Here is a 26806-nt window from a genome sequence, read left to right on the forward strand (position 1 = left end):
TGAAATTGAAAAATAATGTTTTTTAATGGAAGTACATTAGAAAGAAAGTCAAAATCATGAGTTTAAAAGGTCAAATATGAAATGAAATTTGTAATCATGAAATTAAAAGTCAAAATATGATTCAAAATTTTAAATTGTGAGTCTAAAAGGTCAAACTATTGGATTATGGAGTCAAAGGCTGAAGTTAAATATGAGGTAAAATACAAAATAATTGGTTAAAAAGGTCCAAATATCACTTAGAAATTAGAATTATGAATCATAAAGCTCAGAATATTATATGAGAAGTCAAAATTATGAGTTAAAACACTCAAAGTATGAAATTAAAAATCAAAATTCTAAATTTGAGTCCTAATTGTGAGATGCTAAATCGAAAATGTGAAATTAAAGTACAAATTAATTTCTCTTCCCACATTCCTGACTTCCTTTTTCAGATTTCATGACTTAACAAGGATATCTTAAATCATCAAAGATAAGTTCACATTTTTATAGTTATAGAAATCTGCAGATCTCATACCGATGGGCCAGTCATAACAGAAATATGAGATAATCTTGTGGGCCGGATTTAACTGTTCTACGGGCCGGATTTGGCCCCCAAGCCATGAGTTTGACACCTGTGATGTAAGATAAAATAAGTAATTGCATAAATATTCACCCCCTTAAAAGTGACTGATCTAGTTCAACAGAAGTCCAGCCAATCTGTGTTAGTAGTCACATGATTAGTGAAATGAGGATCACCTGAGTGCTGTGAATGTGTCTCAAGTCATTGTAGCATGAAGTCTGGAAGACTGGTTAATCAGTAATCCAGGCTACCGTTGCACTGTGATGTCAAAAGAACACTCCGATCACCTCAGAGAAAAGGTTATTGAACGGTCTAAGTCAAGGGATGCATACAATATTATTTCCAAGCCACTGATCATCCCTCGGGGTTTAGTTAAATCCATCATCAAGAATTGAAGGAATATGTCACATGTATAAATCTGCGTAGATCAGACCATCCTCACAAACTGAGTGACCGTGCAAGAAGGAGACTAGTGAGAGAAGCCAACCAAGACACCTATGACTACTCTGAAGGAGTTCCAAGCTTCAGCAGCTGAGATGGGAGAGACTCTGCAGACAACAACTGTTGGCCAGGTTTCAAAAAGCCATTGTTGAAGAAAACTTGGCTAGAGTTTGCCAAAAGTCATGTGGGACACTCTGTGGTCAAGTGGAAAAAGTTTTTGGTCTGATGAGACCGAGATGGAGCTTTTTGGTCATCAGACAAGACACCAAACACTGCACATCACCACAAACACACCATTCCCACTAGGAACCATGGTGGGGGCAGCATCATGCTACGGGCATGCTTCTCGGCTGCCGGCCCTTGAGGACAATCTTAATCAGTCTGCAGGATGGCAGCATACAGCGAAAGCTACACAGAAACACCACGGTGAATGTTCTGGAGTGGGCGTGTCAAAGCCCAGACCTCAATTTAGTGGAGATTTTGTGGCTGGACTTGAAAAGAATGAGTGAGTTTTGAATTTGTATTAGGCCAGAATAACTTACCCAAAGCTTGTTGAGAAAAGGGTCAGTTAAGTTACACTAATAATGACTGAATGAAGGCAGTAGGAGATACAGAATGTCTGTGTTCAGCAGGATCCACTGATTTATCAGAGGAGTTTGTGTTTTTCAGGGAGCTCTTCCTCTCTGTAATGCTACCAGTATGAACGGTCAGTGGAAAAATCAAACACAAATAGTGGACACATTATGATTTGATGTTTTTGCCACCAGGACCTGCATTATTGCCATTACAGCCTGTTTTATACTGAAGGCCCACTGGAGCTCTTCCAAGGCTCTTTATACCCATTAGTCATTTAGTCATTCATGGCCCAAATAAGAGCACAGATTAAAATCACAGACTTGTCTTTTTGGGTTTGTTGGATAGATTTATAGATCTCCAGACCAGGACTGGATGGTGTCCTTCCAGGCAGACCGGTCTTCAGATATGTGAGCGTCTCTTATTTTGCTCTGAGTCTCAATGATTCCCATCCTCCACGTTGTCTCGTATCTTCACCTTTCTCATTTAACCAGCCGTCCTCTGTCTCTGTTCTCCTTCCCTCCCCCTTCCATCCATCCGAGACGGACTAAATTAATAGACAGACCGAGAAAGAGCAAAGAAACAGTGAGATGGAAGGCTAAATTAGCTGTTGAGAAAGAGAGATTGGACACGGGGACAGGCAATGAGGAAATGGATGGAGAGCAGAGCAGAGGCCGGGGGTTGGAGTGATGAGATGAAGAGAGGGCGAGAGTAAATGGAAAGAGACAATGACACCCAGAGGTACAGTTAAACACACATATGAGTCTGATCAATAACGTTTGCTCGTCCCGGGGGAATGAGCCTGACCCACTGACATGCACTCACACCCTCGCAGCAGTGAAAGAACAATACTCACACCATTTGGCACCCTCCCCCTCTCCCTGCATGCACATTTACACACAGACGCCAGCGCCGGTCTCTGGGGAGGAGGCAGCTGGCAAATTGGAGCCCATCCTCACTGTTTCCCTTTGCGTTGAACCACAGAGCAATTAAGCATTAACAGAGAAGCCAAAGCACGGAAAAGCTTCAGAAAAGCCGCACGACCAGGCTTTTAAAAGTGGTCTGTGAAATATTGGACCTTCTGCTGTTAAAATGGATGGTGGGAAAGATCACTGGATGAAATGTATTTATAGATACACCAACACCCCACCCCCCACCAAAGAGGCATGTCAGCACGACCAGTGGTTGTGCCACTGTGGCTCTGCAGGGCATGGCTTACAACCCTAATGTAATGGAATTTTTCAGCGCCAGTGGATATACAAAAAAATACAAAGAGATACAGAGGGTGTTATCAGCAGCTAAGGCAGAGCTGTGATCAGAAGTATAATATCACACTGTAAGCAGAGAAGAATGTTGTTGTTTTTATGGCACTTTTACTCTTAAAGCTGGTGCTGTACATTGCTGGACATGTGGCAGATTTATCATTTAATTACCCATTTCTCTGTAGGTTCTCCAGGTCATGGTTGCCCAAATCTTGGTCAAGGGGGCAACTGGACTTGAGGTTCTTGAAGAACTTTTGGAGGAGAGGCGGAATGTTTTAATAAACCTCAGTCGCCACCTTGACCAAGATTTGACTTACTTGTGTGGAAAGTAACGGTGATCAGATGCCGGCAAGTGTTCCATTTCCCCCATAAATTTAAAGAGTCATATCTTTTTGCTTTTTCAAAATTAACATAACATTTTGCAGTGTTGATCAAGCTTTGCATGATAAGAATAAAAGTTGCACGCATTGTTATCAAATGTGTTAATAAGGGGTGCACATAGGGATAGGAATTGAGAACTGGTTCCAGTTGGTTCAATCCATGGACATTATTGATATTTAATCTTTAAGGGGACATATTTTGCCCTTTTAAGACAAGTTTATATTGTTCTCAGAGGTCCCAAAAACATGGCTGTGAAGTCTGTTGCTAAAAAAGACACTCCAGTATTGAACTTTTGCATGTCTAAAACCCCCTCTGTTTCAGCTCTGATCAGAACGAGCTGTTTCGGTGTCTGTGGCTTTAAATGTTACTGAGCTGTCTGACTCCGCCCCTGACCACACCCCTCTCAGGAAATAGATATGGCTCTCCTGATCCTCCTCTCAGCTGCCAGCTGAAAGGAAGATCAGTAGAGGAGGGCAGAACTTTTTTCCAAGCGGGGCGGGACAACCGAACCTGGGGGCGGGGCTAACTCCCCACATGACATCATGAGGGGAAAATCTGAGAAGGGCTTGTTTTAGCACACATTTTCTGAAGGTGAAGAAAGAGAGGAGGGAAAGACATGAGTTTTTCTGGTACTTGAGGGGATTGTGGACAGGCCAGGGGCACATATTTTTTGTTAGAAAAGCCTGAAATTGTGATTTTTGCATAACATGTCAACATGACTCGGTATATGCCCCCAGGATCTTCAGGGGAGGAAAATTTTGCCTCAAATATGGCTTAGCCTAAGTGTGGCTTCATTCCTTAAAAAATCATATAAACAGAAGAAAATACAACTGCAGTTTCACTGACATATCAGTCAGTCTCAAATGTTCTAAAGCCTGGTTTAAGCTTCTGCGGTCCTCCATGCTGCAGCTATGCTGTAGTAACCCATGTTGTTATGAGTGCTAAATCCTTGTGTGCTGGTGTGTCCAAGTTTTTTGTAATGCAGTGTCCAGTGACTGCAAGGCAGTGCCAGGATTTTTGCCAGTTACTGTTCCTGTCACCACATTTTCTGCTTGTTTGTGTACAGGAAACCACAGCAACCTAAAGTAAGCATTGTATGTGGGTTAAGAGTTATAAATATTGAGCAGAAGTCCATTAAAGCGCAGTTTTTGCAAAAAAGAAAAGAGAGGAGGCATCAGAGGAGATGGAAAGCAGAACTGCTAAATCAGTTTAGTGGAACTTCTTGCACTTGTTTGTGCCTGGTGTTTAGGGGGTGCACATCTTCCACTTTAGTGGTTTCTGCATTGGGTTCAGGGTTACATAGACCTGCAGTGCATGCTATGGCATTGATCAGATGCAGAAGCATATATCAGTCTTTAGAGGGCTCTTAGATCATATTCCTAGGTAAGAATAAATCTTGAAAAATGCATAAATTGGTCTGTAAGATTAAGCTCACTCCTGGGAATGGTTGCTGTGGGTGGAGACTAGAATTGATCCCTGAAAAGATGCTCTTCCATCCATGGTGTAAAACTGAATACCCAAGGCAGCTGTGTTGAAACACGCTGAAGTGCAGAGCCTCAGGTTTTTTAACACACAGGGATGTTAACATGTGTGCCTTCATTCATCAACATCAGACTGTCAGAAAACGCTAAAATGCAGATCTGCAGGAAGAGCAAAACAGCTCAGAATCAAATCCAAGCACCTTCATCAAGACGACCTCAGCCTCACTAATCCAGAGACGGTTTCCAGTATTTCCCTGAAACAGCTGAAACATGTTTTTATATTGTAAATATGAACATTAAAATGCATAATTGCACTCATTATGAAGCACTCCTGTGGAAGGATTTCATTTGTTCCACCATTTGGGACCTAGTGGTGTTAAATATTGAAGCTGTTTCTTGTGGAACATCATTTTGTTATGAGTTTTTAATATGCTTAATATAGTTACTGTCATAACAGGTTAAATAATAATGCAAAGCTGCCAAGGGCTTAGATTTGAAGCAGTTGTGTTTTAAAGGCAGACTGAAGCTATAAAGTTGCAGCGTCTCTACCTTTGGTTGAAAAAATGTGTGTCGGCATGAAGGAAGCTTCAAGTTCTGGTGAGAAAATGAAATATGACCCAGGAAGTTTGACTGCAGGGACCCTGGCTTTGTAGGTTTATCAGATAATGAGGAACTGTACGAGCAGCTCCAATAACAGGAATTCAGTTCTCTGGGAAGTTACCACTACAGAAATATTTTAAAGCTTTAGTTGATACACTGACAATGAAGTTGAGGTGACAGACATAATGGATCAGAAATGCTTGCTCTCAAATATGTGATTCAGCTGGCAGACTGTCAGCCATTGGCCATTGTTGCATGTGGGTGGTAGTCAGCTAGCATCTGTCTTTCTAGTTTTTACCATGGGCTTTGCAAGCTCTTGTCTGTTTTTGGCCTATTAATCATGCTCAATTGGTCATGGAACTCCTCACTGAGAGACATAGAATTGATTGGCTGTTCAGCTCATTGAATCATTGCAGAAGAAAAAAAGTGAAAGTGAGAGAAGCCAACAAGGTCTGTGAAATCTGCAACATATTTCAGAATGTTAGGGAGTTTATTTTAAGGTAGAATAAAGAACATTCTAAACATCAGTACAGCAACGTCATGAGGTGATGACTTTATAAGATAAGTCTGAGTTTGTTATTCTTAGCTCTGTGTTGACACTGATGATGCTGTGCTTCCATCAGAAGCTCATGTATGCTTTTTTCCTTCTTCAACTCCTTCTAAAAATTTAATCCATTTTGCCAGGTCGGCATTGATTGGCGCCCCACCCCCTCAGGACAGTGAAAGCACAGTGATACAGTTTTAAGATCACAATCCAAGTAGTGGACTTTCCATACTTGATAAAAAGGATTGTGTACAGAGGTGGTCAGGGACGTTTCATCTGGGTTTGACTGATTGAGTAGACACAGTTCAGCTGTTTTCTCTTAGTCATGGCTTTATTTCTGTTTGTCTAACCTTGCTCGGCGTGATGGGGATTTAGGGACTCTATAGAGATCTGGATCATTTGGCTCTGCTCAATAGTAAGAGCTCACTTCCAAGTGCCTTTTCATTTCATATCTTTGAAACAACAAGAATGCAAAATACTGAAACTGTCCCTAAATCAGAAGTTCTCTTGTCCCACACAGGAACGTCAGGTCTTAGAACCAACTGGTCTGTGAATGACGCATCCTGATTCCCTCATCTTGAACTGAGTTGTTATTTCAATTTAACCATGACCCAAGATTTATTCGCTTAACTGTATACTGCTGTGCTCTTAAAAAGTATTAGTATGACAATATAAGGGAGAAAAGCTGTTAAAGAGGTACTTCCTGGCTTGTGGCTAGTTGGCACCAATTCATTATTATCCACTGGTGGCGAAAGATGCATAGATGTCAAGCAATGGTATAGGAGCCACAGAAATGATTTATGGGCAGCTGTTGAATATGCACTTTTAATGCAAAATATGGGGACACCCACTAAAGTGCAGTCTGTTGGTATCCGATTGCCAAAAACTGGATTATTAATGCAAAAAGTCTTGAAAGCTAATATTTGAATCTTGCAGCCATTCTTTATTTGATTTGACAAATATTTTTTTTATTGTCTGGCACTATATGAAGTAAAAAAAGAATGAATACTACTTTTTAAATATTGTGATTAGGTTTGGTTATTATTTGTTCGGTATTTTGTTTTCCACTACCGATGCTAAATCAATACTTTTTATACGATTCCTGAATGGATACTTCTGAGGGGGAAAATGTGTGTTAAAAGTCAGCAGGAGAATAAAAGATGTCTTGGTATCATAAGTGATTTGCTGAAATGTCTTTATAAGGTGGCAGTCAAACATGGGAAAACACAAATTCTATGACGTATTTCTCACCTTTCATCGGGTGGCAGGGCATCAAAATGAAGTATCAATAACAACGTTGTAATTCAGTCTGGTAGGTATCAGATGTGTTTGTACTGGCACCATGTCAGTACTGGTTTTAGATACTCATTTCTAATTGTGATTAAAAAAAATACTTAACAGTCCATATTAGCTATAGATATAGCCGTTTCATCATGTCCATCCATATAAATTAGGCATTTTTTTAACCACTGAATTTTCAAAAGGACTGAAGGTGGTTGGTAAGTGTCGTCTAACTGTAGCATAATGGACTAAGAGTTTAAATACACACATGCTGGGTGATAATGCGTTATACATTTGCATAAAAGAATTTCTGCTGCGACAAACTCAGACCTTTGAAGGTAGTTATTGCAAAAACTCATCAGCCCTCCTGGACATCTCCTCTGATGTTTGCATATTCTGCTGTACCCTAAAACTGTCTGATTGTTTAGTGAGAGCGGTGTGAAAACTAAAGAGAAATGTTGCTTTAAGATAAGATATGGTTTATTGTCTCAGAAGGGGAATTTGCCTCGGGCCAAGGTGCAAAGCAAACATACAGCTCAGTTCAACTTTATGTACCATAAAACTAAGAACAGGGCCACCATAAATACACACCACAGTACCTTTCCTAAAGGTTTATGTATCTGCAGTCCAAGCTCTGCTGGGTTTCCTATTCTAATGTTGAATTCTGAATGCAGCCACCTGCTGAATTAGAGAGCGTGTTCCTCTGACGTTTTCCTCTGAAATGCAGAGCGACTCTGTTCGCTGGCTGTCGACTCTGTAGTGTCTTCAAGTCTAACTTGTTTGGCCAGAGTCAGGCGCTATAAAGAAAATCAGAGGTGGGCCTTTATTAAAGCTAGTCTTTGATGTCTTTTCGATGCGTCTGGGGCTTAAATGTATCGACCGAGTACCCTTCCTATGACCAGGGGCCCACTGAACTGAACATTGTCAGATGACTGATTTGTGCCTCTGTGTTTGATGTCAGCTAAAGGAGCATATTGGCCCCTGGACCACTTGATTTTCCCTGAAATTATCAAACATATTCAGTGACAAATGGGATGTCCCAGATGAGCTTAGGAGAATGGAGGCGCAATTAAACAGGGGCGTGTGGGCCCTGTCACAGCGGGGGGTCGGGGGGGTCTGAGTCTGTTTAATGACCTTACGGACATGCCGACTCTTGAAACTCACAAGAGAACAGAGCGGCCAATTGAAGCAAGCGTGCACACAGCCCCGAGGAAGCTGATTGAAAAAGCAGATTGCTGGTGGAGCTGCTCGTCCTTGATTGTGGTTGTAGAGCTCAGAGCGGCGGGCCGACCACAGAGGACTCGCTCCTGTGAAGAAGAATTAATGAAGACTTGTGGGAATTGGAGCCGCTCTGTACTGTAGTGTGACTGTGCGTTTTTACTAACATGTTGATTAGCCATTTTTGTGCATGTGTGTTTAAGTGTGTGATTGCTGGTCTCTGTTTTACTGCCAGCTCGTGCATCTGTTACCTGACACCTTCAAAGCCAACGCATCCAAACAACCAGCAGCCTGTGAAACCAAACACACTTTGTATCCTCATCTGCTGTTTACTAGCCTGCAAACACGTCTACAGCACAGCGTGAAGAGGAACGCAGTAAATCTTCGACTCCCAGACACTACAGCTTAGAGCTGGGAAGATGTACTTTCCAGCCAGATATAGGGAAGGACAATGTTGTTTTTATTAATGCCCCACAATTAAGCTAATCACAGTCGCAATGGCACGTCGGGCTGTGCAATTACATAACCAAATTTTAAAGGCTGCAATTACTTCCTTATTAGGAAACTTGAAATGTTTACAAAAATTCTTACAGAAAGGCCTTTATTTTTGCAGCAGTGCCACTATTTCACTTTTAGAAGTACTTTTATTTTCGACAAAGGAAAAACACTTCTTTAAAAACATTTTTTTAAACATATTCAGTTTTTTTTAAAGCAGTGATAAATGCAAATTCCAGAACTATCATTGTTCTCAGTTTTTTTTGTTAACCAAGCAGGTAGACTCATGATACCATTTATGCATTATACCATAATTGCAAATTGCAATATTCTCCAATATAATGGTAATTGCACATTATTACCAGATTGTATAGCACTGATTTATATTGATATGGTTCGTGTTTAATCTGATTTGGGGAAAAATTAAAACAAACCAAAACATAGACACCAGGCCTAATGCTGGGTAAAAAGATGGTTTACAGTTAAAACCACTTACAGTAGTGTGCTTTTAGATGATATATTTTAAATGTTTAGGCCAAAATGATCATTTCATTAAAGTGGACATTCTAGCAAAAATCCCCTTTTACAGGCTTTTCTAACAAAAATGTGTGCCCCTGGCCTGTCCACAATCCTCTGAAGTACCAGAAAAATCCCCCCTCCATCTTTCAGAAAATGTTTGCTAAAACAAGCCCTTTGCAGATTTTCTCCTCATGATGTCATGTGGGGAGTTAGCCCCACCCCCAGGTTCGGTTGGCCCTTCCCACTTAGAAAAAAGTTCCGCCCTCCTCTCCTGATCCCTCTCTCAGCTGGCAGGTTAGAAATATGACTGAAGATCAGTCTTTTTCTCTGCTCTTGGATTGATAATGATTTGACAGCCATTCAGATAATAGGGATTTCATCATTATTTTATCATGAAACACATGGTTTTCAATAGAAATGTTGATGGCTTCTATGCATGGAAATGTTGCCAGTGTTTTTTACAATTTAGATGTTGTGTAGGAGGTTTTTTCTTGCAGTTTTTGACAATTAGTAATGAAAAATTGTACTTAATTGTGTGTCTTGGGCCCTTTTTACACATGAAATTTCATGGGAAATACCAGGGTAACCTACCCAGAAATGTCCTGGCTTGCTTTTTGACACTTATCCATCATAGCAGGAAGTTTTCCAGCAGTTTTCCTGTCGGCCAATGGAGGGATTAAATAAGTGGAAAGTACAAGTGGGGTTAGTAGGGAAATTTCAGGGTAAAGTCAAGAACTCTGCTCATGCAGTTCACCCAGGACAATCGGAAAACTTTCAGGAGGTTTCTGCATGTCTGAATGGAGCTAAGGACTTTTATTTTTGATGCTGTGCTTGGGCTTAGTTATGTCTTTCCAGAAAAAAACAATATAGATATGTATTTTGTGTATTTCCATACAGCTAAGAATATTTGAGGAACTGATTTTGGTCTGTATTTCTCAGCCAGCTCTACTTTAGCTGTCAGCAGCTGAATATCCCCTCAGTGCAGATAAACGGACGTTAAAATGGACTGGAGTTGAAATTCTCCATGAATCTACTGTGTAATGTGTGATTACATGAGGAGTGCTTTACTGGCGTCCACATGTGCAGCATCAGTCATGGCGTCGCTGCTTTTTTCTGAGCCTGGCTCTATCTAAGGCGGCCAGCAGGGAGGATGGAGTAATGACTGCTACTTAGGCTGCTGTCAGGCCACTGTGCTGATAACAGTGTGTGGGAGAGTCTGTGGAAATAGACTGTCGATCCTTCAATACGAGGCTCATAACCGCAGCTGTATCCTGAACGCAGTCGTGAAGACAGGAGGTAGGATAGATAAAGCTCAGGGGAGTTGTTGTCGAGCTTTAAACCGGCAATCCAAATATTTTCTTCTCCATGTGGGTTTCAGGCGGAGAAGACACAAACATGTTGTTCTTTGTGGTGTAAGACTGAGCCACATCAACAGACGCACACATGAAGAGCTACAGTAAGAAGTCAGTCAATCCTTTTAATTAGGCCTCGCAGATTTGGGACACTGAGATTTTAAAATCCTCTCACTTGTTTTAAATGCCTCCATGATGGCGACAGCCGTAGCCTCAGGCTTTGTGTTTCCGTGTCAGCTGTCCGTTGCCTGCATCACTGTGAATACAACATGTCACGAACACGAATATGTCCTCTTTTTCCCATAACTCACCATTTCTTATGTTAAATCTGACATGATTTTACATAAATGTCTGATTGCATATGGTCATGAAGTGGGGACGTTATGCCCAAAAGTTTGATGAACAACTTTTCTCATGACTCTAAATGGTCTCCACTTCTTTGAACCATTGTATCCGTCCTATTATCTGGATCACATAACTCAGGATTTAGGAGAGAAATGGATCCAAGTGTCTCTCAGAGACCTACTTTAATTTTAAGATGGGCTGCTGATACTTTGGTGGTGGAACGGTTACAGGGACCAGAGTTTTCAGGAGTTTTCAGTTTCACATTTTAAATCAGGGCAGTCTCCAGTGTTTAATCATAAATAATAGTAAAAAAAAGCCAAAGTTTTAAAAAGCTGCAGATTATAACTCCTACTTTTTTCTAAAGATAGCCTGATTGATCAGCAGTTGTTAACACCTAAGGATGATTGCAATTTAGTGTTTAAAACAGGGGGATCCAAACTTTTTCCAATGAGGGCCACACGCAGGAATATATAAGGATGTTTGAGCAACTTTAATATCCACAATGTGAGATATACGAAAGTTTGTAAAACCAATATAATGAAGGCTAAAAAAATGCTAAGAGATTGTGTAACATGATCTTTTGCAGATTTTGGGGGATGCCAGTCAGATTTCAGGGAGCCCTGTTTGGCTCTAGCTACCACACTGGCTCTGTCCCAGGATTATTATTGGTACTGCTGTTTGCTGACATAACCTATCAGGGAGTTAGAAAACAAGACGTTGTTGTTTTGGTTGCCAGTATGTTTGTCATGTACAGATTTGTCTGTTTTGTCAAAACACCCATCAGTTAATTCTTCTCATCAAGATGTTTGTTTACCAAATTAGCACTACGCCTTGTGCTGACTCTATGTACAGTACAGTACAGTCAAAGCTTCGTGTTCAAGTGTTTGCCATATTTCGTTTTATTTCTAGAATTTGGGGCAGGCCGATCAAAATTGGACTGCAGGCCGCATTTGGCCCCTGGGCCATAGTTTGGACACCCCTGATTTAAAACATCGGCATGGTGAATCGTATTGGATGAGTTTCTTTGGAAACTCATGTGCTGTCGCTGCAGGTCAGTCATCATCTACATTCATTTAAGCAGTTGTGGTAAGATCCCACAAAATTTTGTAGTAAGTCCTTTTAGTTAAAGTTTATTCCAATACTAATGTCAAAACTGTCAGGATAAAATCTAGTAAGCTAGCTAAACAAGGAAACATTACTCTGCTATGATGTGTTCAGGGTCAGGTTGGAAAAGTGACAATTAGACAACATAAAATGCTTGCATCAGCTACATAAAATGACTGAGTTTATGTTCTGAGACTTACAGCTTCTTAGCTCCTTTCTTGGGGGGCTCCACAGGACTTGAGGGGAGGTTCAGAACCATACAACAGAAAATGATAATTTGTTTTGCTAACCTCTGCTTTTAAGTTGGGATTTTCCTGCATTGGTCCTGATGATGCTCAATGCCCAAACCAGGCAAGTTTTCTGACAAGAAGTAAAAAGAATTTTGGTCACTGAGACATTTCACCCCGTTAAGACTAAGACAGTCTGTGCAAGAGCAGGTTTTTGGCATTGGCAGGGATCAGAAGCGAGTACCAGGCATGGCTGAAGGTGGAGGATGATCTGCTGTTATGCAATCCTGCATCGACTGCATAGATGTCCGCTGATAGTTCCCTCTAAGAGCACAGAGCATCAGGATAAGGTAGTATTGGCAATAAGTTAATTACTGAAACTAAACAACTGATTGCCTGGGAACGATGGATGTTTAAAAACACATGCAGACCAACAAATCACTCATAGAAGATGAGGCAGGTAGGAGAGAAAAATGATAAGGGCTTTTTTTTTGCAGTGTTACTAAATATTGCCAATGCTTTTCTGCAAATTTAGCAGTGTGTTGCAGTTTTCCCTGCAAATTTGAGTCATTAAAAACAAATAAAATCCCTAAACACTGTGCCCAGGACTTCTGTTTTAGTTATTATGTTATCAATGCTTGATTTTTACTAGAATTACATTGCACGATGAAAGAGATCAACCCCCTTCTCAAAGATAATCTTAAAGCTCTAGCAAAACTTGAAACGTCTAGTTTGGCTTTTTTTCTATTTAGTACTGCTCCTGTCCTTCTTGATTTTCTATTTTTAATCAGATCATTAAAAGATTCAGTGTTTTAACATCTACTATTAATGACTTAAGTTTTATTAAGGTGACATCAGATCTGGCTGATGCTGAGAATTTGAATCATTTAAAATATCTCCTAGAAATAACATCAGGATAAAAGCAGAAATACTAATGGAGGCACAGGCAGACTGCTTCTACTGAGTTTAAATCCTGTTGGGAGAGTGAACCAGTAAGAAAGTCTGGTGTTTTTTTTGTGTGATTCTCAGTTGATAAGGTTACAACACAACAGAAAATGCTCTGTGTGGGGGGCTTTCTGCCTGATCCCCTCTCTGGTTATGATCCCTTGCAGAAAAGAAAACTTTACCTGAAGTTAAGATGGTGAAATATTAGAAATAATAAATCAGGAATAAAACATCAGTCTGTAAACATAAGAATCAAAGCTTTATGATAAAGTGTAAGTAAGAGAGAGCAGAGTGAACCTGTGGACGACAGCAGAGAGAGATGTGTTTGCTGATCGTCTGTGACACAGGCAGGGTGTGGTTGTATTCACTGGCTGGAGGTCTTTTGTTGTCTGATTGTGTACTTGTGGGCCTAAACCACACAAGCATGCACACAAACCTGACTAGTGATTATCCTGTTTCAACCTGCAAGAAAGGAGCTGCACGCTCGGCCCCGAGGCTTTGATCCTGCACGAGGAGAGCTGGCTGCTGGGCTGCTGTCAGTCATTCATCTCTATTGATCTATTATAGAGCTCATCTGTGACACAGCAGGGGGTCAGCACACAATATCTCAGTATGTCTGATTGGGCCATAATGTATTGGTGTGGGGTTTTGTGTTTTTGGAGCATTCATCCATGTGATCAATATGAATGTTTTCATGGCAAAACAGTTGAGTGAGCACAACATTAAATGCAATCAATCTGCAATTTAAGTTTGTGGATTTTGACAAACAGAAAATAGTTTGACAGCAGCTTCCAGATCTCTATTTTATCACCATTTATTGATTTTAGCTGGATGGGCTCGTTTAGCTTTAAGAGGTCTTATCAGTCATGAAACTGATTGAAATCTGTTGGACTGTGAAGAAAACATTAAAAGGCAGACCTAGTTTTAGGGGATACCTTTTCATCTCAGCTCCAGTGACAAATAATATGGATTTTTCTGGGACTTTTTAGCCTTTTTTTGAAAGAACAGGACATAGAGGAGGAAACTTGGGGGAAAGAGTAGAAAAAGACGTGCAGAAAAGATTTGTACCTGGACTGCCTGATGAACAACCAGAGCCAAGCATACCCACAGAAATGTGTGTGCCCCTGAAAAGCCGTGAACGCACCCTCTTTAGGTGCCATTTATGTTTTCATCATTAGTGTCTGTGCCAGTCTCCCTGAAGCTTGAGAATTAAGGTCCAAATTTTACCTGGAAAGTTGTGTTGGTTTTCTTCCTTTCTTTTCTGGCAGCCTGACTTCTCTCCAGGTCATAGCTTGGCTTCAAGTCTGACATTTCTTTAACTAGCTAAATAGTTCTGTTCAATGGTCCCATCATGTAGTTAACATTACCATTCTGTTTTTTATTTTAAAACAGGCTATGCCTTACTAAAGCGACAGTATATAAAAAGTGTACTTTGCTTTCCTTAGTAGGAATGGTTGCTATTTAGGTTATAGATTAAATATGGTTGTTGGTGCTAAACCTTACAGTGGACTATGTTTTTTTTTTTTGGACCCTCTGTGAGGCTGGGCCCTATAAAAGCTATGGTTGGCCTTGCAGGAGCCCAGAGGAGTCTGAGTGTTGAGGTTCTTCTGTCATCCTGATGTCAGAAATATTTGAAACCAGTGTTAATTTTAACAACTAATAGATTTAGTCTGTAGACAAGGAATGCATTTTAGTTTTAGTTGCATTTTTCATTGAGGGTGAAAGTGTTTACTAGTTTTATTAAATGATGCATGCTAATTCAAGAGTTGCATGCCTGTGACACATTCCAAAAAAATTGTGACAGAGTAATTTTAACCTCTCTGTAGAATTTCTTCTGCTTTTTACAACACGATTCAGGAGCTTTACATAGAAAAGATGTCATCTTCAGCTGTGTTTGGTTCAGTAGGCTGTGCAGTTGTTTGTTAACCTTGCAAAGCAAATGAATTTGCCCATTTCCATGTTTCTTTGTGGCGAATCCATCTTGCAAAGTTCCCATCTGAAAAGTCCTGAAAGTGACAGGACCAATCAGCGTCCAGGGGCAGTACTTTCGGGCGCAGTGGAGTTGTGACATAAGCAAGAGCAGTGAGAAGAGGCCGGAGCAGTTATGATGGAAGACATTAGCGTGGATGCTGCTAAAGCGCCAGTTTTATCAGAACTTGACGACATTTCTTTGTTAAAAGAAGAACAAAGAACAGCATTGATTGGTTTTCTTTTCAAAAATGACAAAAGTCGTGTTCTGACATGTCTACAGTCGCCGTACTTCATGTTATGCAGCTCTCTATAGTTTACTCCTCTGTAGTGGCGGACCTTGGTAACGGCTATGTCACGTGTTTTGTTGCTCTGATTGGCCCGTAAAGATGTGACGGACAGAACGCTCATCCAATCATCCTCCAAGTTCTTTTTTCAAAGGCTCTGCCTTTTCCCAAACGCTGTCTATGGGTGGTTTACCAGATAGATGTATTCAGATCTGTCTGGCTTGCCAGGTTAGTTGTTTGTGTTTCCACTATCAAAACTTGGCAAAGTCATCTTAATGACTGGTCCGTACTGTCAAACTTTTTGGAGCCCTTCTGTGGACCTATCCCACTCCAAAGTGTGGATCCAGACTCACCTTGATCCATTGATTGGTTGAAAGAATCTTCACTTCCTGTGTGACAGCAGTCATGATGTACAAGCACAAACACATTTTGTTTTGAATGGAGATAAACTGCTTCTCTTACTCATTTTTTGATAACATACTTTTTAAGAAAACGGTGATACTATTTAGAAAAAAAAACAAAACAAAAAAAATACTTGTTGGATACTGGTTATAAGAATATTTAGTTCATTAAGTTCCCCCGTTTTTCAAATCAGTCTTGGTTTTGTTTTGTTTTTGCTGCTTCTGGTATGAACCGTCACGTTGCTCAACACTGCCCCCACAGTCACCAGTGGTACTGCAACGCTTGATCCTTCTGTGCTTCCAGAGAGCCTGCAGAAATACAGATGAGTATTTGGTTTGAACGTAGAGCATAAATATTAACCCTTAAGTAAGGCAGTCCTGAGATATTCCCTAGTGAAGGTAGTAATGCTATCCAAGCTTTTATTTTTTAATTTATTTGTTGTGTTTCCAGATGATGAACCCTGACATAATGAGTGCATGGTCTCTGATGTTTCTGAAAGGCATGTGTTTATCTACACTGGTTAAACACAAATAACCCTGCATGAGTTAAGAGGGAAACAATTTGGGGGGATTTCTACAAAGCTTGGTGAAACTTGTCTCCTGCTAATTAAAACAGTGTAAATCTAAAATTTCATCTAAGAGTTTAGATGTCTCAGCTGTAAGTCAAAGTCTTTGTGCTCATGTTTGGATTTGTGATGCATCTCTGTGTTTTGGTCATTATTGAACTCATAGTTTTCTACTAATGGGCATCATTTGAGATGTTCTGATTAGTGATGGCCTTTTTTTGTCTGTGTACATAAACACAAACCAGCCATTGTTGGTGCCAGCAGGAGGCTGATGGGGGTTTGAGGGTTCCTATTGTGTTTTTAATGTAGAAGTCCGTCCCTTGTATTGGGACAGAAGGGGAGAGGGATGCTCACACAGTACCAACAAACAGCACACACACACAAACTCACATCCTGGCGTGTTTTTTTCCCAGCCACCGGGGGAGGAGGACGTGGATGCAGAATGGGACCACTGGTGCGTTTTGATTGCCCCACAACGGTTAGGATGAGTCATAAATCAAGCCCATGACCTGTCCCAGCTCCTAATCATCCCCCACATACACAACCAGCACTCCCTTCTGGAAAATAATGCATCTTGGTGTCTTTACTTTGGCTGGGTTTGGACTGGTTTCACTGGGAATTGGCTTCAGCTGTCATTAAATGCAGATGGTGGGGGGATGCAGCAGTGGCCCCTCCAGGTTTTAAGAGAATACCACGTTATGGATTTTCTCCCAGTCGAGGAGAAGATGTTAGTTTTACCTCCAGGGGTTGCAGGAAGGCAGCTTGTCACAACACTGAGCTGGGGGTGCTCTGTGTGTGTGTGTGTGTGTCTCAGGTCGTGACACTCACACCGACTCTTCACCCCTCTTATCAGCACTCCCACAGCTGTGCACCTGATTCTGAGTTACAACACTGAAGCTGTGACCGACCACAATGAAGCAGATCTCAGTCTCCAGGCTCCCTCCACAGTCCGCAGACTGAGACTGATTTTTGAATTAAAATTTCACATGGACATGTGCGTTTGAGTGGCCCCATCTGGTTACTAGCTTACAAACATGCACATTTAAAATATCAGGCAGTGCTCATTCATCATGCAAACCAGTGACATGTAAGACAGACTAATTTGTGTCTCATTTAAGCTGAATTTGGAGATATTACCTGAGGCAGAGGGAGGAGTAGAAGCACCTTTGCTCTCTGGATGTTGATGCTGATTTTCATGTGTTAAAAAACCCTAATGGAGTTAATTTTTACCCACATCATGCTGTGTACATCCTTAACTGAGCCGAGTAGAAAATAGGCCTCAATGAAGACACTTAAGGGGACCTTAAAGCAGACCCTAAATAGATGCCTCCTTGTGCATAATGTAAGACAAGCCCACTGAAGTAGTGGTAAGCTTAGCTATCAGTAATTCTAGATTGAAAGAAGCTCCACTGCAAGAAAGAAAAACCACAAAGACATGCTGGAAGCTTTGCTGTATCAAAATAAGCAATGCTACTTTAAGGTCTTATGAAATTCAGTGTACAGGTTAATGCTATCACAAGAATATATTCTAGAAGTTATACAGTGCCTATAAACAGTATTCACAGCAGTCATTTTGTAAAAAACAACAAAACAAAACAAAAAAAAAACCTCTTTTAATGTCAAAGCAAAAACAGATTCCTACAAAGTAATGCCATTTAAACAAAAATATGTAAGGTAGCACAACTCAGTATGGCACCTTTGGCTGCAATCACAGCTCTGAGTCTGCATGGATAGGTCTCAATCAGGCTTGCGTACCTGGACACTGCTATTTAATTACATTTAACCCTCTTTCTTTATAAGCCTTTCAGGGCCAGCTGCAGAGAAGCATCCCCACAGCATGATGCTGCCACTGCCATGCTTCACAGTGGGTATGGTGTGTTTGGCATCTTGTCTGATGACCAAAAAGCGCCTTATTTGTCTCATTAGACCAAAGAACTTAGTCCCACTTGACCATTGAGTCTCCCATATGGCTTTTAGCACGCTCTAGCTGAGATTTAATCTGAGTTTTCTTCAACATTGCCTTTCTCTTTGTCACTCTCCCGTAAAGCTTTGACTGGTAAAGAACCTGGCCAACAGTTGTTGTCTGTAGAGTCTCTCCCATCTCAGCTGCTGAAGTTTGGAACGCCTTCAGAGTAGTCATAAGTGTCTTGGGGGCCTCTCTCAATAGTTTCCTTCTTGCACGGTTACTCAGCTAGTGAGGATGGTCTGATCTAGGCAGATTTACATGTGTGGTAGTTCTTCCATTTCTTGATGATGGGTTTAACTGAACTCTGTGGGATGTTCAGAGCCTCGGAAATTTTATTGTATCATCCCCGGACTTATACTCTTAAAAAACCTTTTCTCTGAGTTGATTGGAGTGTTCTTCTGACATAGTGGTGCAACGGTAGCCAGGAATACTGATTAACCAGTGACTTGACCTTCCAGACACAGGTGTCTCTGCTACAATCACTTGAAACACATTCACTGCACTCAGGTGATTTCACTAATTATGATACTACTTAGAACCAATTGACTGGACCTCTCTTCATTCCCGTGCCGCATTTGTTGCTAGGTAAATAGCTGGGACTGTGCACAATGCCAAATTGGTCATGGTATTTTAAGTCTGCGTTTTCTGCTGTTTAACTGGTGTCCTTATTATTTAATACTTGTGTCACTAATGAAGAGTATGTTCTGTCTTCCTTCTTTCCATACAGAAAGCCATCTGATTCCATTGAGTGCCAACGTTTCCTGCCATCCTGTTTGAAGCTGGCGAGTGCAGCCGAGAAATAACCCCCATCCTTTCATCACTGGACCACAGAGGATTAGGTCAGCCTTTCCTCCTCATATTTTCCCATATACTAAAATATTTGTGATGTTTTTAGTAAATGAGCTGTTGCAGTCCCAGCTGCTCCTCTTGGCTTCTTTCTCTACCTGTGTTCGTGCCTCCTGGCCAGATGAAAGCGCAGCCTGCCTCCCAAGGTCGGGTCACTTCCTTGTTTGGATGTGACTGATGCTCTGGGTGATTTCAGCGCAGCGGCTGTGTGTGTGCCGTTATCCTCTCCCTTCCCGTATAATGAGCTCTGTGAGTGTGTGTGGAAGGAGAGGGTTGACCCTTTTGCTGTCTGGAGCGCAATGATGAATGAGTGGAGATGTGAGACTTGACTGTAGATTTCTTCACCATCCAACAAATGCACACGCACACACAAAGCATTCATGTTGTTCACACAATTTACTCATGCATGAATCTATAAAGGCAGGATTGCTTTCTTTGTCCTCCTTGAAGTATAATGTAAGCCCAAGACATTAGTTTTTTTCTCTATCTATGCCCTATTGTGTCCCCAGCTAGCAGCTTTTAAGCTTTTCCCTTTATATGTCACCATAGATGCTAAAACAATACATGTTTTTATTTATCTTCTTCAAATATCACTGGACAGAGCTTTATTTTATACCTATGGGTTAAAGAAGTAAAGCAGAAAGCTGCAGGTAGATGTAGTACTAGGAAAGCATTGTTTTTTGTTTTTTTTATCCTAAATCAGGTAATACCTGACTGTTTTTAAGGTACGTGGCTTCCTAAAAATATAATTTAATTTGTTACTTTAGGAGCATAGCTTTAAAGGACTTGTGGTTAGGTGCAGAAAGCTCGGTTATGGTCACATCAAAGTGGTTTATCTTCCAGTAGAGCACGTCGTATCCTGTGAAAACTGAATTTTGATGCATTTATTATGAGCCACGATCTTCCTCTGAACTCTAGATGTTCATTTTTTTTTTTTTGCAATGGTAATTCCCTGAACTTTGTCAGTATTGTAAAATTTTGTAGCTTTGCCAAGCTGCAGTGAAAGTTAACCTAGAGTGCAAACTTAAATATCTCCACGTAAAACTTTAATCATAAACAAAAAGCAGCCATGTGAGATGTTGTTTAGGTTCATAGTGCCTTTAGAAGTTATTTTAAATACCCCCAAAATACAATCTCAACTAACTTAATGGTTCTCTTCGTCTGCTGTTTTCTGTGTTTACACCAGAGTCTGAAGTCCCAGGACGATTATGCAAATCAGGCATCCTGACACAGCCAGGTTTCAGAAAAACAAAGTAAATCAATATCATTATGCACCATCCAACCTCTTAACAGGAAGGATTTAGATGCCAAGGATCTAATATTTATCAGACCAAATGTTATACTCAGATCTTTTTAGCAGAAACTGTAGTGGTAGTTTTAATTTAATCGGATTTGTTGTGATTTTCTTTTTTTTTTCTATTAACTTCTAGATTTTTTTAAATGAAGTGTCTGGGATGGGGGCCAGCTGTCTCAGTCTTTATAATCAGTTATAAAAATTCTGATCTTAGAAAATTTCTGTGAAGGTTTACAGTGCAGGTAATCCAAAGATTGATCTACACAGGGCAACTGGACTTTGTAAAGGTTGAACATGGTGGAATATTCCCAAGCCTTGGGTGAGCTTATGCTTTAAAGTAGTCCAGGCTGGGTTTTACACCATCTTTTTGACACTTCTAATGATCAAAAAGAGAGAGATGGACTCTTGTTTAGCTTAGTTGGTAAAGCAGATGCCAGTTTACAGATGTGACACACTGGTCACAGGATCAATTACTAACCCTGCCACTGTGTGGTGCATGTCTACTCCTGCTCTCTCTCCTCCTGTTTCCTTTCTCTCTTCAACTTTCCAACCAGATAAGGGCCAGAATAGGCTCTTACAAATAATATCAAGAAAGCTGGCACTACACGCTATGTGTTTGAATTTTCCAGGCCTGTAGTCAACCATAAAAAGGACGAAGTTACACCTAGGCACTAACCAATCGATTGGTCGTTCAGGTTTAAAAAAATATATATATATATATATCACCTTGTTGGGGACCAGTTTTGTCCATGATAGCTTCCTTACTGCACCTGTTTGGTATTTTTGATGGTCCTAAAATGAACATAACAAGCCTTTGAAGCATTAATACTTTTTTGAGCTTATCACATTGTACTGAAAAAAATGTTAATTGAGGGACAATCAGTGTGCACCTGCCTTTGATCACAAGATCTCCATGATCTTGGCGTGGTAACTCTTTAAACTTCTATAGCCTACAAAATAATCTCAAATTATTGTTTCTAAGTAATTTATAACAGTAACTATTAACAGGACCTCTTGATCCGGCCGGTCGTGTCATTTACGAGCATAAAGCATGCAGCGCTTAGTTACCGAGGTGAGGGAAAACGTTTCGCTAGTCTCTGCTTTCTTGTCTGTCTTTAAGATAAGCTAACATTAACGTGAACATTTTATGGAGATTATAAAAGGAGATGATACCACACTGCCTATTTGCCTAAGTACTGAGTCGCTACTGAAGAGTTGTACAGTAAAATATGAACTTTCCTTATTTGCAAAAACAACAAGAGGATAGATCTCCAACCAGGTTGTTCAGATAAAGTCACACTTTGATTATTAAATCAAATGCACAGAAAAATTGATCAAATTCATATAGAGTTAATTAAACTCGTTATACACTACATGTAGTTATCTACACTTTTGAAAAGTCAGAAATATTCAGTAACTCTTGCAAATCTGTGGCAACATGGGTCTCCTCTGGTAAGAAAGAAGCAAAAAGTCAACCTTATAGCAAGGCAATGCATGAATAAAAAAAACAATGTATGTTAGGAGCAGATAAGTCACAGACAGGAAGTTAAACTTGGTGGATGACTTTACTCAAGGTGCAAATGTGCCTCAATCAAAAACAACAGTCGAGATTTTTCTGTGTACAACCGCTGTTGAGTAAATATAAGTAGTTACTTTATAACCCTGCTTGTGGGGTTAGTCTCCCAGACTGTCAACATTTTGTCTCATTTATGACTATAAACACAGATCAGTTTGTCTAACACTGACTTCCTCAGCCCGTTATAAAAATTTACTGTGAGTCAGACGTTAGGTTGAAAATTTAAGATGCAACAAACACTGGGTGTTTCCACAGTACATTTCTAGGATAGCACCTGAACAAAGTTCCATCTTATTTATGTCTTGAGACATTCCTACTAATAACATTTATAATACGTGTCCTCATCAGTCATTTCACACTGTTTCGTTATTTTTTTATGGCAAGAAACAGCACTGTGCTCCACATGCATCCTTGGTCAGACTTACACACTCACAGCACTGTGCCCTGTTGATCCATTTCCACCTCTTTTATGACCTCAGAAGATGAAACATTAAAGGGGTCACCTTGTCTCACCTTTACATCTCTGTGACATTCATAGTGAAGCCCAAATGTTACATAAATGCCAAAATGTTCACCGTAAATATCATAGCTTTAAATGGCACTATGAGTCAGGCTGTTGGCTAGCGACATGAGATGAGGCCACATTATTTGCTGATGGACCAGTCTTTGTCATACTGGCTGATACTGATGTTAAACTGGTGCATCCCTGTGTAGCCACAAGCATGTGGTTATTGTATGAAGATTACCGTACTCCAGGAAACATGACCATGCAACAGGGGTCATTCATAACCGTCAATTTGGGAAGAATTTAGTCAGACTGATGCTCTTTCAAACCTTAGATTAAAGACAGTTTTCCAGCACTCACAACAAAAAACAATCAAGTTAATTGCTGCTTTTATGTATGTGTATTTTTCCTGTGTTTCTGCTTTCGGCTCAGTAAGTACTAAAGAATATTAGGACACAGTCACAGCCTTGATTCCACTGCAGTAAGCCCGTAAACGTCAGCAGCTGCCAGAAGAAGAGTGTGAAGGCACCTCTGCTCGTTTCAAATGAAAGCCTCTCAGTCCCTCAAACCTCTCATTTACTGAATGCACAATGAACAGTCAGTCATCACACAGCTGAAAATACTCACCATAATGTGACTTAACTTCTACCCAGAACACTGCAGGAACCTCAAAATCCAAACAATTTCCCCATGCAACAAGCAGCTCACACAGTGACGTTATTGTGTAGAAATCCAGCCAGGGCTATAACGGGCCGCTTCACTGCGTGCTTCCCAGAGGGGAGAAGTCCTGCTCTTTTCAGACTCAGATAAATTTTCAGGACCTTTTGAAATTTTTACACTCCCTATTGTCTCGTGGAGGAGAAATAATTTAAGGCCGGTTGGTTCTGGCTCACCTTTAAAAGCGTGCTGTGCTGTGCAGATTTTTACTGTATATTCCCAGTAGGAGGTGAGGCTGAGAGCTGAGAGGAAAATGTTCCCTGTGTGTGCATTTACCTCTGAATGCAGAGAGTTACTGCAGAGATACTGAACTATTTATGGTGAGGGAGTGAAAGAGGCATTTTTGTACCTGTACTTCAGTAACTCTAGACTCATGAGCAGAGCCGAGTGAGAGCCCGAGTTTAGATGAGGGACTCTGAAGTGAGAAATAATTCATCACTCGCTTGTTTCTCCATTTGATGATGACAGACGAAGGTTATTGATTTACAGCCAGTGATTTTTTCAAATTGTGCAAACAGAAAGTGTCATTACTAACCAAGTGGTACATGGAAAGGCATGAACCACAGGCTAGACGTATGTGTCCCTCTGTGTCACATGACATGCATAACATCTCCATTGTTACATAATGTAAGTACAATGCTAAACAAATTTATTAGACCACCTGTCATTTTTGTCTCAGAGACCATCCAGCATCATGAAGTGCTTTAATGCGGACTCTTTCATTTACAGTGAGCTCTCCACGTTTTACCATTTTTAACAGGAATGAGGAATTTCAAACTGAATTCACCCAAATTTGAGCTGGCTCACTGGACTTCTCTGAGAAGTCAGAAATGAATCAAGCATAACATTGAACCACTAAAACTCATTTTTCTGTTCAGGAATGCAAGTAAATAACTATAATTTGACATGTTAATCAAGAAATATTAATGTGCTTTACTATTTTTTTCAGTTTTTTGGTAAATCAGTAAATTTGAAAATTCATGGATAACAATAAAAATTATATTTTAGCATTAAAAATATCATTTGGGTTAAAGAGCTTCTACATATTGGCGTATTAACCATTGCAGAAACATAAAAAAAGGTTTTGGTAATTACCAATGCTGTTAATTTAGGGCAGCTGTGGCATAAACCTTACTTTGGTTAGGGTTAGGGTGGTCTAATAAATTTGTTAAGCACTGTATGTTTACACTGTATTTGAAAAAATAACCTCCACCCATCCTACAAACCGTCTTCTATACTGCTTATTTCCCATATCCCAGCTGTCATTGGGTGAGAGGCAGGGTACACCCTGGACTGGTTGCCTGTCAATCACAGGGCTGACATGTAGATACAGACAACCATGCACACTCTCATAAACGCCTACGGCCAATTTAGAGTCACCAGTTAACCTAATGAGCATGTTTTTGGTGGTGGGAGAAGGCCGGAGTACCCAGAGAGAACCCACGCATGCATGGGGAGAACATGCAAACTCCGCACAGAAATGTCCTGACTGGGAAGCGAACCGGGGACCTTGCTGCTGTGAGGCAACAGCTGCCGTGCAGCCCCTGACTTCAACTAAAGACATTGAATTCAAGCCCAGTGCAAAAGTATCCTAGACCTGCAGTTTTGTTTTTTTAATGTTTGGCTACAGATTTTTCTACTTGATACAAAAAACAACATCTAAAGCTGCTTCACAGGCTCACAAACTTCTGAAAAATTCCTAAAGTTTGTTGCTGAGCTGCATGTGTGAATGCAAACTGCTGGGTTGTTTTTTTTTTATAATTCTGTTTTTTTTACTCATCTTACCTCAGGAGAACCACTCAGGGATCAAGACCAGCTGTGACGATCATGAGGAGGAGGATTTCAGGGGCAGTCCACTTAAAAGTTTCTAGAAACTTTAAAGAGTGTCTGAAAGGGGTTTATAAATTTCCTGAAACATAGCCTTCCTCTCACTTGTTTTATTTTAGTGGGGGATGTTTTACTTAAGGGGTTTCTCATTTTCCAGTTTTCTTCAGTAAAGAGTGAAGCTTATTTATAAGTCATGGCTGAATGTAGAATTAAAATGATGGTAAGCTTTGGGGTGTAGTACCTATGAGTGGCAGACTCCTACCTTGACGATTCATCAACAAGGATGAAGGCAGAGCAGTGTTCAGGTCTATAATCCAAATCTGGTCTCTGCTCTTCAGAAAGCAATAGGAGGGCATTTACATCCATCCAGTGCTTCAGGGTATCATTTTCTTTACAGTTCAGAATCAGGAAATGAAAAGTACCTTATCTTTTTAAGTTCATGCTGTGACATAATGAAGAAAAAAAATGAACCCAGATTCAACCTGTGACCAGACTCCTTTTAAAGATGTTTGGTCTTTTTCTGTGACTATGGCTGAATAAGTCAAGGGAGTAAATTCAAACTGACTTGAATGGGACTTGTGTAAAGGGCACATATAAAAATGTAAACATGGGAATGCTATTTCAGGAGGGAGAAAAGCTCAGAGATGTAAGTGTAACCAGAGGTATGGAAAACCAGTGGAATTTCTGACATTTAACACATGTTGTAACCCTGCGCATGTTCAGACTCAGCCCAGAGGAGATGCTAGTGATAATGTGAATGTCAAATCAGTTAAACTTGGTTCCACCCTGCTGGCTCTAAAGTGTAAATTTAGTTTAAGTTCTGAAGAACTCAGTAAAGGTTGAGGTAAACTTGTTTATTACTCGCTATGTATCCTGCATCTATTAAGCGCGCTTTTTTGTCTGCATCTTTAAAAATGAATGCAGTGTGGATGCAAATTACATTATGCAAATGACCAGTGGGGCAAAGCAGAGTCAGAGGGGATGTGACAGAGTCAGAGCAGCAGTATGAACAATGAAGCAGATAAACTGAAAGACCAAGTCTGCAGTTATCCACATCATTATGATTGTCACAACATGTAGACAACATGCTGTCAACAGAGCCACTAAAGAGGTCAACATGGAAGCCTGATAAAAATGTGAAAATCCTGTTTGAAGATTTCATGATATCTGCATTTTTCACACTCTGGTCCTGCTGTTGTCTGTTTATAGATAAAGCTTGGTGTACATTGTGCAATTTTTAGCCAATTCAGACACAAATTTTGAGTTGCACAGCTCACTTGCAACTTTCTGCTGTCATGCAGTCTTCAGGGGGACACGGCATGGCCGACCACAGCCTGACCAGCTCCTCCAGACTACTTGAATGGATTACTAGCGTGCTTTCTATTTGGTTCCAAGACTGCACACACACACACACAGTGAGAGCAAAACCACAAGCAGAATCCCCAACTTTAGGGCATTTTTTTATAGTAAACTGTCAGAGAGCTTCTGAAACCACCATTAAAACAGGAATGCCTGTTTGATGTGCC

At 40.5% G+C, this 26806-nt stretch overlaps 1 protein-coding gene across 4 annotated transcripts in view; it reads left to right on the forward strand.

Moving 5' to 3' along the window:
* Nucleotides 1-26806, forward strand: part of plxnb1b (plexin b1b) — a 211665-nt gene that overhangs the window by 63093 nt on the left and 121766 nt on the right. For all 4 annotated transcript variants that reach the window (XR_005991453.1, XM_041779107.1, XM_041779095.1 and 1 more), the window contains one exon: nucleotides 19243-19354. The gene's annotated coding sequence lies outside the window, so the exon portion shown is untranslated. The remainder of the gene's footprint in view (nucleotides 1-19242; nucleotides 19355-26806) is intronic.

This window comes from Cheilinus undulatus, linkage group 3 (assembly GCF_018320785.1).
Source record: "Cheilinus undulatus linkage group 3, ASM1832078v1, whole genome shotgun sequence".
In the NCBI taxonomy this organism is placed as follows: domain Eukaryota; kingdom Metazoa; phylum Chordata; class Actinopteri; order Labriformes; family Labridae; genus Cheilinus; species Cheilinus undulatus.